The sequence below is a fragment of the Montipora capricornis genome, unplaced genomic scaffold (genome assembly GCF_036669925.1).
Source record: "Montipora capricornis isolate CH-2021 unplaced genomic scaffold, ASM3666992v2 scaffold_470, whole genome shotgun sequence".
NCBI classification, from domain to species: domain Eukaryota; kingdom Metazoa; phylum Cnidaria; class Anthozoa; order Scleractinia; family Acroporidae; genus Montipora; species Montipora capricornis.
Window position 1 is genome coordinate 48,932 of NW_027180207.1, and position 9,471 is coordinate 58,402.

Below are 9,471 nucleotides of genomic sequence, written 5' to 3' on the forward strand. Positions count from 1 at the left end.
TGCGAGGATTTCCTGTTTTCATAATAACTTCTTTCGTCACAAAAATGACTGTATCTTGTTTAACAATAAATGATGTTTCACATAGACCCTATGCAAAAATGGCTGCTTTAAATTATTCTCTTGTTCATATTCAAAATAGCCCATCTAACCTCGTTTTTGAGACAAAAACTCGAAAGAATTTGTTATCCCGAACGAGGTTAGTTGGGCTATTTTGAATATGAACAAAAGAATAATTTAAAGGCAGCCATTTTTGCATAGGGTCTATGGTATCATAACATTGGTGTTACGTGATGAAGTGTTGTAGTGTCATTCCTTCTAATAACAAGGTCTTTTGAAAGTGTTGAAACTGTTTTGAGTCGACTCAAGTCTTTAATGCATAAACTATATTTTCCGAGGTGTGAATTTAAATCAAATCCCATAAAGGCTGGGCTATTTCTTTACTATTTCACAAAGCTTTGATTATCTTTCACAGATTTTCGCGTTTGTGTGAATTTGTGTGACTGCCGCGGCATGACATTATGGTGGTTGCAATTTGTGAACATCTTTCGCTGCACAGGGAAATATTCAGCTCATCTGTTGAACAACATTCCAACAACCACGACAGACCTGTGAGTTATTAACTGATGATACTCCTAAAACACTTGTATTTATTGCTTCTACCTCCAGTCAATTGTATATACGCAACAATGTAGTAACCTTTCACTTTCTGATGAAAACTAAATATCAGAAGAATTAAATTTATCCTCAAAATCATGCCATTTGTAAAAGGCATTTTTTATTATTTGAGTGCCCTAACAGACTTTTTCTGCATAATGATGCTAAAGGCAACCTTTTAGCATCATCGTGCAGAAAAAGTGGTAAAATCGAGACTGAAGAACTTGGGATTTAATATTGGCCTAACTAGCCACATAAGGAGAAAGATTTCTCAATCTGAGAAGATGCCGTGGATGGTTGTTCTCTCCCGTCTATATCCGTTACATTAAGAGGTGACGTAAACCTAAAAAGTCCATAGCATTGTTAATTTAATGGTTATGACTGCTTCAGTTAGTTCTTCCTTCAAGCGGTACGGCAAAACACTCGTCTTCTCATACAGTAGCATTTGCTCACTTTAAACTCCCCCCGGCGAAATGATGGAATTCGTCACGGTTTTGCATAATGCAAGACAAAAACCTCGTTTCAAAAGTTAGGGCTGGTATTCTGATGATGCTAGAGGCAACTGTGTTATTCTTAGCAAAAAGAAAATAGAAAACTGCGGTACACTCTGGGAAGACCAGTCTATGATCATCAGGACGTGAACAATCGATGAAATCGATGATCGGAAAATCAATCGATCAATCGATACCAATAGATCTACTGTTAGTTAATTTACATCGATTCGCATTGGCCAATCGATAATCAGACAAAAGTGGCCGCGAATCATCGATTGCCTTCGATTGGCAATAAAAGACTCTAAGCATCTCACGTACGTGCATTAGTTTGAATGTTTGAGATAAGTTGAAGCTGTTCACCCGATTGTTGGTTTGGTTTCCACAAGTCAACAACACCCGCTACACACCTTGTTCTAGCGACAGCCGTTCCTCGTTCCTTTGGCTTGTTTCGTTTTCAGATGCTGTTTATGTGAATTTCTTTTTCTTATTTTTTCAACCCGTTTATACATCGCACCAAGACGATATATTACCCTTATGCTAATAATATTTTAGTGCAGCGTTTAGTGTTATAGTAAATAGCCTGAGTTACCTTAGGAGCGTAAGAATTCTCGAGAACAGTTCGCATTGCCAATTGTTCACAATCGATGTCAGTTAATTGATCCGGAGGGTGTAAAGTGCAGGTTGCAGGTTAGAGTTGTAGGTCATTGTTTTACTATAACTGAAACAACCCAAACCTTTACAAAAATGCTAACCTCAGGGTAACATTGTTTTTTAGGCCTAATGTTAGCATTAGTAAAGTTTTGGGTTGTTTCAGCTATGGTAAAACAGTGACCTGCACAGCTCTAACCTGCAACCTTCAACCTGCAACCTGCAGTTTACACCCTCCATTAATTGATCGATTGGTATCGATAAGGGATCAAAGTTGATACTTGATCAAAATCAATCATCACAAATTTCTTTGGCATCTATTGGTTATCGAATATCAATATCAATCCATTAATTGTTATCGATTGGCATCGATTGATTGATTGATTGATTTTCCGATCACTGATTTCATCCATTGTTCACGTCCTGGATCATTTGAGCAATCGAGGACGTTTTCCGTGTTTCAAATAGGCTCATTTAAACACTCGGGGGAGTTGGCAGCATTCTCGACAGTTATGCAAACCCGAGACGCAGTCGAGGGTTTGCATAACTGTCGAGAATTCTCCCCCCGAGTTCAACAAATTCGTGTGAAGTCACAGCCGTGTTTCCATACTCTCAACTAAACACAGCTATTGACGAATGAGAGTGCGCTTACTATCCTAATTATTTTATAAAAACCAATAGAGTGAAGTCTCTTGCATGAAATTTGACACCACGGCCAACAAATTCATTTCTGATGTATGCATTTATGCACCGCACGTAACAAACACCAGCATAAGACATTCGAATTCAGAGGTCAATATGCGTGTGCCTAGTGTGAAGCGTAGTCTGCCTTTATTAGCAGTAACACAGGCAAATGTCCATATAGAGAACCCACAATACCCAATACTCTAACTACACTAGTTGATTGCCACTGATACACATTTCCTTCGTAATAACATTATACATATTAGGTACAAATAAAGATTCTATAGTTCTCAAATAGTCCTCTAATTTTAGAACTATCAGAGTATCGTAAAACAATATTAATTCCAATTACCACGCGAGAACACTTCGACTTTTTCGTTATGATCCGTAAAGCGAACTTTTCTTGATCATTGCTAGGAAAAATGTATGTCTTGACTGTCTTTACACTGTATTTCGACATTACAAACCTTCATTATTCGGTAAGAAAGTTCACCTAAGTTAGAATACTCTTGATTTCATATTAGTTTTTTTGATTTTCTTGTTTTAGATTATTGGCATTGTTTTCCTTAAAACTAGCAAATCCATTGTCTTCTATTTTTGCTTTGATTTGATCGCTCTGAGTCGTTCGCGAACTCTTTTAGGACAATTGGAATGTACTGCTCTTATTACTGGGTTTCCAAACCCAGTCGGAATCTGCGTTTCATTTCGTCGTTTTCTTATTATTTTTCCTTTTCATGAAAAGTCTTTCCTGTCCCTCCCCTGCTAAGTAGTGTCTTTGTGTGTAGAGGCCTCTGGGCGTATGTGTGGTAAGTTTGAGGGGGTACTAGAAATGCACAGAGTTTATCCGGTGGACACAGTAGAATATTTAACTGAACCCGCAATGGCGTCGAAAGTCATTGCAACGCGAATGGCGTTTTAGTGGAAATTGATGGAAAGTCAATCGGATAAACAAGACCGGCGCTGAAAAATAAATATCTGGAATCTTCAAAGCGACGAGTAATGGTCTTCGACAACAGTTGCATCTTTGGCCGTCGGATATCACCAAGTGAGCTTTGTTTCTAATGTTAATTGGCTAACTGTACAAGACTGAAACCAAATGGCAAATTCTTTAGGGGTGTAAAACGAATCGACCGCCTCAAATGCATCAAATGTTTACTGAAGTCGCATCTCAGTTGCCTGGCAATTTACAATTATTTTGTACTCAACTCAGCACAGTCTTCAGGTAAAAAAAAAAAAAAAAAAATTGGAAATATGACAATGAAGAATTATTTGAAAGAAAGCTTGTTGTCTCTTTTGTGCTTCATTATTCACGGTCAGGGTTCTTCCGAAAAGGGTTTTAAGATCTTGAACTGTGAGACTGAATTTTAATTGCTGTTGTTTCTTGTTTGCACGCACGCAATTGAAATAGGAAGGGTTTTTTGCCGCTAATATCAAATACTTTATTTACATTTTACACTGGATTAGGTTTTTGTGACATTTTTCGTTCAAATGAACGCCCCAAAATAAAGCTTTTAACGACTTGTAAGTGGAATATTTTTTGTAATTTAATATCCTCTGTCCAAAATTTGCATAAGAAGCTTGAAATAAACATTGCCACTCGCCACAGGAAATTTAGTCGCTGATTTACCTCTTCGTCGAGTTCTCGTTAATATTTTATTAACTGTGCTGTTATGTACAACACTGAAACCAAACGGCAAATTCTCTGGTAACTTTTTCGAGTTGGATACCAGAGACGGAATCGAACACCTTGAGTAGTCTGTGTTTACAATTTTCTGGCTATTTATAATTTTATTTATTTGTACTCAACTATGCACAGTCTTCTGGTAAAAAAAAAAAACAATTTGAAATTTGACTAATTATTGTTAGTCAAGAATTATTTGAAAGAAAGCTTGTTGCCCATTTTTTTGCTTCATGATTGAAAGAAATGGTTCTTCAGTGAATGGATTGATCAACATTGTTCAGAGAAGAGTCCAATCTCGGGTCAATAACCCGACAAAGAAGGCTTCCCGACCCGACGGATGAAATATAAATATTCAGTTAACTGTTATAACAAAATTAAAAAACGAAAGACATAAGTTTCTTGGCTAAAAGATACGTTGTTTAACTCTAAAAGCAACGAACAATCTAACATTCGTCATTCATTACAAACAAGAACATTGAAACAAAGTGATCACGTGCATCTATATGGTTGCCTAGCACGTGATTCCTTTCTTCCTTCTGACAGAACCGTCATGTCCTTCCCCAGGAATTTTTAGTGTTTTTACGATCGATTGTCATTAATCTTTCGCTGAGAATTCGAAATTTAGAGGTTTATATAAAAACTATGTTATCTTTTTTTCATCTGTCTTTTGGCCTTTTACTGTTATTGTGTAGCATGAAAATATTGTGGGACTTTTATTTTGCGGATTGGCGATTGTTTGAGGTTTGCGGGAACAAATTTTTGCGGCGCGAATTCGGACTGAAATTTCCGCTGGGAACTAAATTTTGCGGTTTTCTTTTCAAGCAGCAAGACTATTTTCAACTTCTATTACTTTTTGATAAAAAAAACTCTCAATCATCGAGAACGTGGAAAAAATGTGGCATTCTGGAGGCCTTAGAAAATGGTTAACGTGACTTTTTGATTGACTGCTTTGAGTTCGTTTCTTATGCCTCCGAGACTGGAAAAGTATTGTCTTTACCTTTGATGGTTTTGTTTTGTTTTGTTTGATAATGGTGCATTCAAGCCGCATACACATCAAGAATATACTCGATATTAAAACACGCGTGACACTGTGGTGCACTGAAATCCAGCTATGTGGTCCGACGAGAAAATAAAATGAATCCATCACGATAAATTACTGGGTTGCCAGTATGGCAATCCCATTCGGAAAGTGGGTGGGATTTGTTTGTTTTATTTATTTTATTTATTTTTTATTATTATTTTTTCCGTGTCGGTAAAAGTCTTGCCTGTCACTCCTCTGGTAAGTGGTGCATAGAGCCTTCTGCGCGTATTTTCTTAGGATCGAGAGGGTAGTGGAAATGCGTAGATTTCTGTGGTGGACACAGGAGAATCATTAACTTAGCCTGCAATGGCGTCGAAAGTGATGTAACGCGAATGGCGTTTTAGAGGATCCTTAAACAAAATATACCCTTATGGAGCTCAATAATGGAAAGTCAGTTGGATAAACTAGGCAGGCGGTGAAAAACCAACACCTGGAATCTCAAAAGCGACGAGTAACAACAATCTATCGTCCGTCGAGCCGAAATCAAAGTGAGCTGTATTTTCTAAAATGAAATAGCATCCTGTTTGTTGTGAAAGACACAGAAGGTGTCGTCAACATAACGCCTATAGAGTAGAGGGTGATTCGAATGGTTGAAATTATTTAGCCACGTTTCCTCGTGGAAACCAAGAAAAAGATTAGCTAGGAAAGAGAAAGAGAATAATGAAAGAGGAAAGAGAATGATGGTAAACTCTCCTTTCTTGACATACTTGTTGACAACTCTTCGCGTGATTGTGTTTTTTCAGTTTTTCATAAAAAAACTTACACTGGTCTCTTAACTAATTTCTTTAGTTTTACTCCATCATGCTATAAAATTGGCCTTATCCGAACTCTTATCGACCGAATCTATAAAATCAACAACACCTCCTTTGGCCTTCAAAACGATCTTAATAAACTTTCTGACACCTTGAAACGTAACTCATTTCCCTCGCACATTATTGACAGAATTTTCAAGCGGTATCTTGACGGGTCTTTTTCTCAAAAAAGCCGGAACACTAATGACGACAATAATACAAGTTATTTTAAACTCCCTTTTGTCGGCCATTATTCCAAAATAGCGAAACTTAAACTCTGACAACTTGCTAAGCGCTTTTGCAAATCTGACCTAACTATCAAATTAGTTTTCACTTCATTCAAAATTAAAAACATGATTAGTGTTAAAGATCGTACTCCTGTTGCTCTAAAATCCATGGTAGTTTACCAATTTAATTTCTTGTGCGGGTTGTAATTCCCGTTATATTGGCGAAACTAGTCTCCCCTTTTCTACCAGGAGAAAGGAACACATGGAAAGCGATAAAAACTCGCATATTTTTAAGCATTTCAACACATCTTCTTTATGTAAGAACAAATACTCCCCTTCGTGCTTTAGTATTCTGGATTCTGCTAGCAACTCAATTGACCTTTTATATAAATAAGATCAAACCGGAACTTAACAAACAATTGCAGCATTACAATACTTTTCTCACGTTTTAGTTTACACCTTGATGTTTGGTGTCACGCTGTAAATAGTACCCACTTTTGTATTACGTCATATAATAATTTTTTCATCTACCCGTAGACTTTATAACTGTTCACACTTAGGAACTCATTAAACTGATGATGGCATAAGCATGCCAAAACATGTCTTTTAAAAAAGTTGTCTGTTTCCTTCAGTATTTATCATACTTGCTACTATTGCGACCTTATGGAAATATTTTTGTAATAATAATGATAATCATAATAATGGCATTTTAATAAGTGTTAACTCCAAACGATTGCATGAATTATAGATATGAACCCTTTTTGTACACCAACGAGTATAACGAATAACATTTTCTTTAAATTTGTACTTTTTTATAATGTCTAATTAGGCTTGCTTAAGATTTTTACTTTAATGTAAAATATTCTAAGTTTAAAATTATTGCTATTACTATTATTATTATTATTATATTATTATTATCATTATTATTATTATTATCATATTATTCAGAAATAAAGATATCACAGTTCTCAAAAAGTCCTCCAAATTTAGAACAACCAGGCCCGGGTTGCTCGAAGCATGGTTAGCGCTAACCAGCGTTAAATACCATGGAAACGTATAGGATTTGATACTTCTTAACCAACGGTTAGCGCTAACCAGGCTTCCAACAACTGGCCCCAGGACATCACGAAACTCTATTATTTCCGAACAGTATGCGCGAAAACTTCAATTTTTTACTTTATATCCGTACAGAGAAAGTTTTTCGTTAATGCTCGCGGAAAAATGTATGTGTTTAATTGCACCGATTTGGTCATTAAAATCCTTGTTCAGAAATCAGAAGTCTACGTTAACAGCACACACCAGGGCAACTCCTTAGCATCTGGCTAGAAAAATTCTTCTTACTTTTTCCTCCGGCCGCGCGTTAGCCAGTTGATAAGGGCCAGTCTCTTGCTTTCTTATTCGCTGAGAAACATTTCCCTTGGTTTGAATACTTTTGCTTTGTATAATTTTTCCAGCTTTTTGGTGTTCTGTTTCAGTTTTTCTTATTGTTTTCTTTGAGACTATCAAATCCACTGTCATCCATTTTTGTTTTGATTTGTTTGCTCTGAGTCGTTCCCGTAGAGCCCATGGAGGACAATTGGGTTTAAATGTACTGCTCTTAGCTAAGTAGAATCGAGTAAAGCCGTGATCAGTGAATCCTGAGAACAAAACTGCAATATAAGCTAAAATGGAATTCATTGAATTGTTCTTGTTTAATTCGAATGCAGTACTGTTGCTGATAGTATTCAGTTAAAAAGTAGTATTAACATGAGTACCACGTTACCCAGTTTTGGACTAGTTTTCATATACATTGCGTTTCATGTTTTTATTTCTAGGGAGCTTCATAACAATGGAATAACTCAACTCCCAGAAAATGTTTTCTCAGGACTCACACGTCTATCTTGGCTGTAAGTATATTGCCCTAAGTAAACTTTTATGATGTGACACAGCTTTTCGCCTGGATACTCCACAAAGAATTGTCCACTTTCTCCCTTGATTTGATCGCTCTGAGTCGATTGCGCGGGCCCCATGGAGGTCATTTGGGCTTAATTGTTCTGCTCTTATCTAAGTAGAATCGAGTAAAGCCGTGATGAGCGAATGCTGAGAACGAAACTGCAATAAAAGCTAAAATTGAATTCCAAGGAATTGTTTTTATTTAATTCGAATTTTGTACTGTTGCTGAGTGTACTTTAAAACGTATTGTCAACATGAGTTAAAACTTCGTTACTTAGTTTTAGACTAGTTTTCATATACATTGCGTTTCATGTCTTTATTTCTAGACGACTTGATAACAATGAAATAACTCAACTCCCAGAAAATGTTTTCTCAGGACTCACACGTCTATTTCGGCTGTAAGTATATTGCCCCAAGTAAACTTTTAAAATATGACATGATGAGCCTCGTTACTGCTCAAAGAATAGTCTGACTTACTTACAAAGCGACTTACAAGCTGATTTAATCAAAGTGTCAATAGCAATAATAACCCTTTTCGGGTCTACAATAAGGCGCATTTGAACCTAAGCCTTCTAAGATTAGTACTATCTGTTATTGCATTATGTCATATTATTCTTTTTGTAACACCTATTTTTCATTTGAGCCAGGTCCCCTTAAAGGGGCTAGGTCACGCTATTTAGGTAATTTACTTATTTGTTAATTATGAGCTCTAAACGTCAAATTAGCAGAGCCATTTGCAAAATCACGGCAACATAACAGCTGAAAATGATTTTCAAGTTTTGTAAATGACATTTTGATATAGACTGATATAAATTTGAAAAAAGGTGGGCCGACGTTTTTCAAATTTACCCAAATTCAATCCATTTCAATCCTCTCCAGTTTTGTCCATCCATGTCCCTTCTTGGCTTCCCTGTGTTTTGTTAGAGTTCTTCTATAGCTTTGAACAGTTATGTTGATATTTAGTTACTTCTATGACAATTCGGTTAGTGCTGAAAATGCCTAAAATAGCGTGACCTAGCCCCTTTAATTATTAAGAAAGGAGCCAAGTAGTGTTAACATGAGTTAAAACTTCGTTACGCAGTTTTGGACTAGTTTTAATATACATTAGGTTTCTTATTTCATTTCTAGATATCATGATAGCATGAATAACTCAACTCCCAGAAAATGTTTTCTCAGGACTCACAAGGCTAACTGGGCTATAATTGTATTGACCCCGGCAAATAAACTCGGCTTTCACAAAATGACATAGCTATTTGCCTGGTCACTGCATAAAGAACAG

The 9,471-nt window shown here is 36.4% G+C and overlaps 1 long non-coding RNA gene across 1 annotated transcript; it reads left to right on the top strand.

Annotated features, from left to right (window-relative positions):
• The first annotated feature begins 528 nt into the window (after positions 1-528).
• LOC138036229 (uncharacterized) lies at positions 529-8,582 on the top strand. The gene is made up of 3 exons (XR_011129817.1): positions 529-608; positions 8,075-8,146; positions 8,519-8,582. It is a non-coding gene; the product is annotated as an uncharacterized lncRNA (long non-coding RNA).
• The last annotated feature ends 889 nt before the right edge of the window (positions 8,583-9,471 follow it).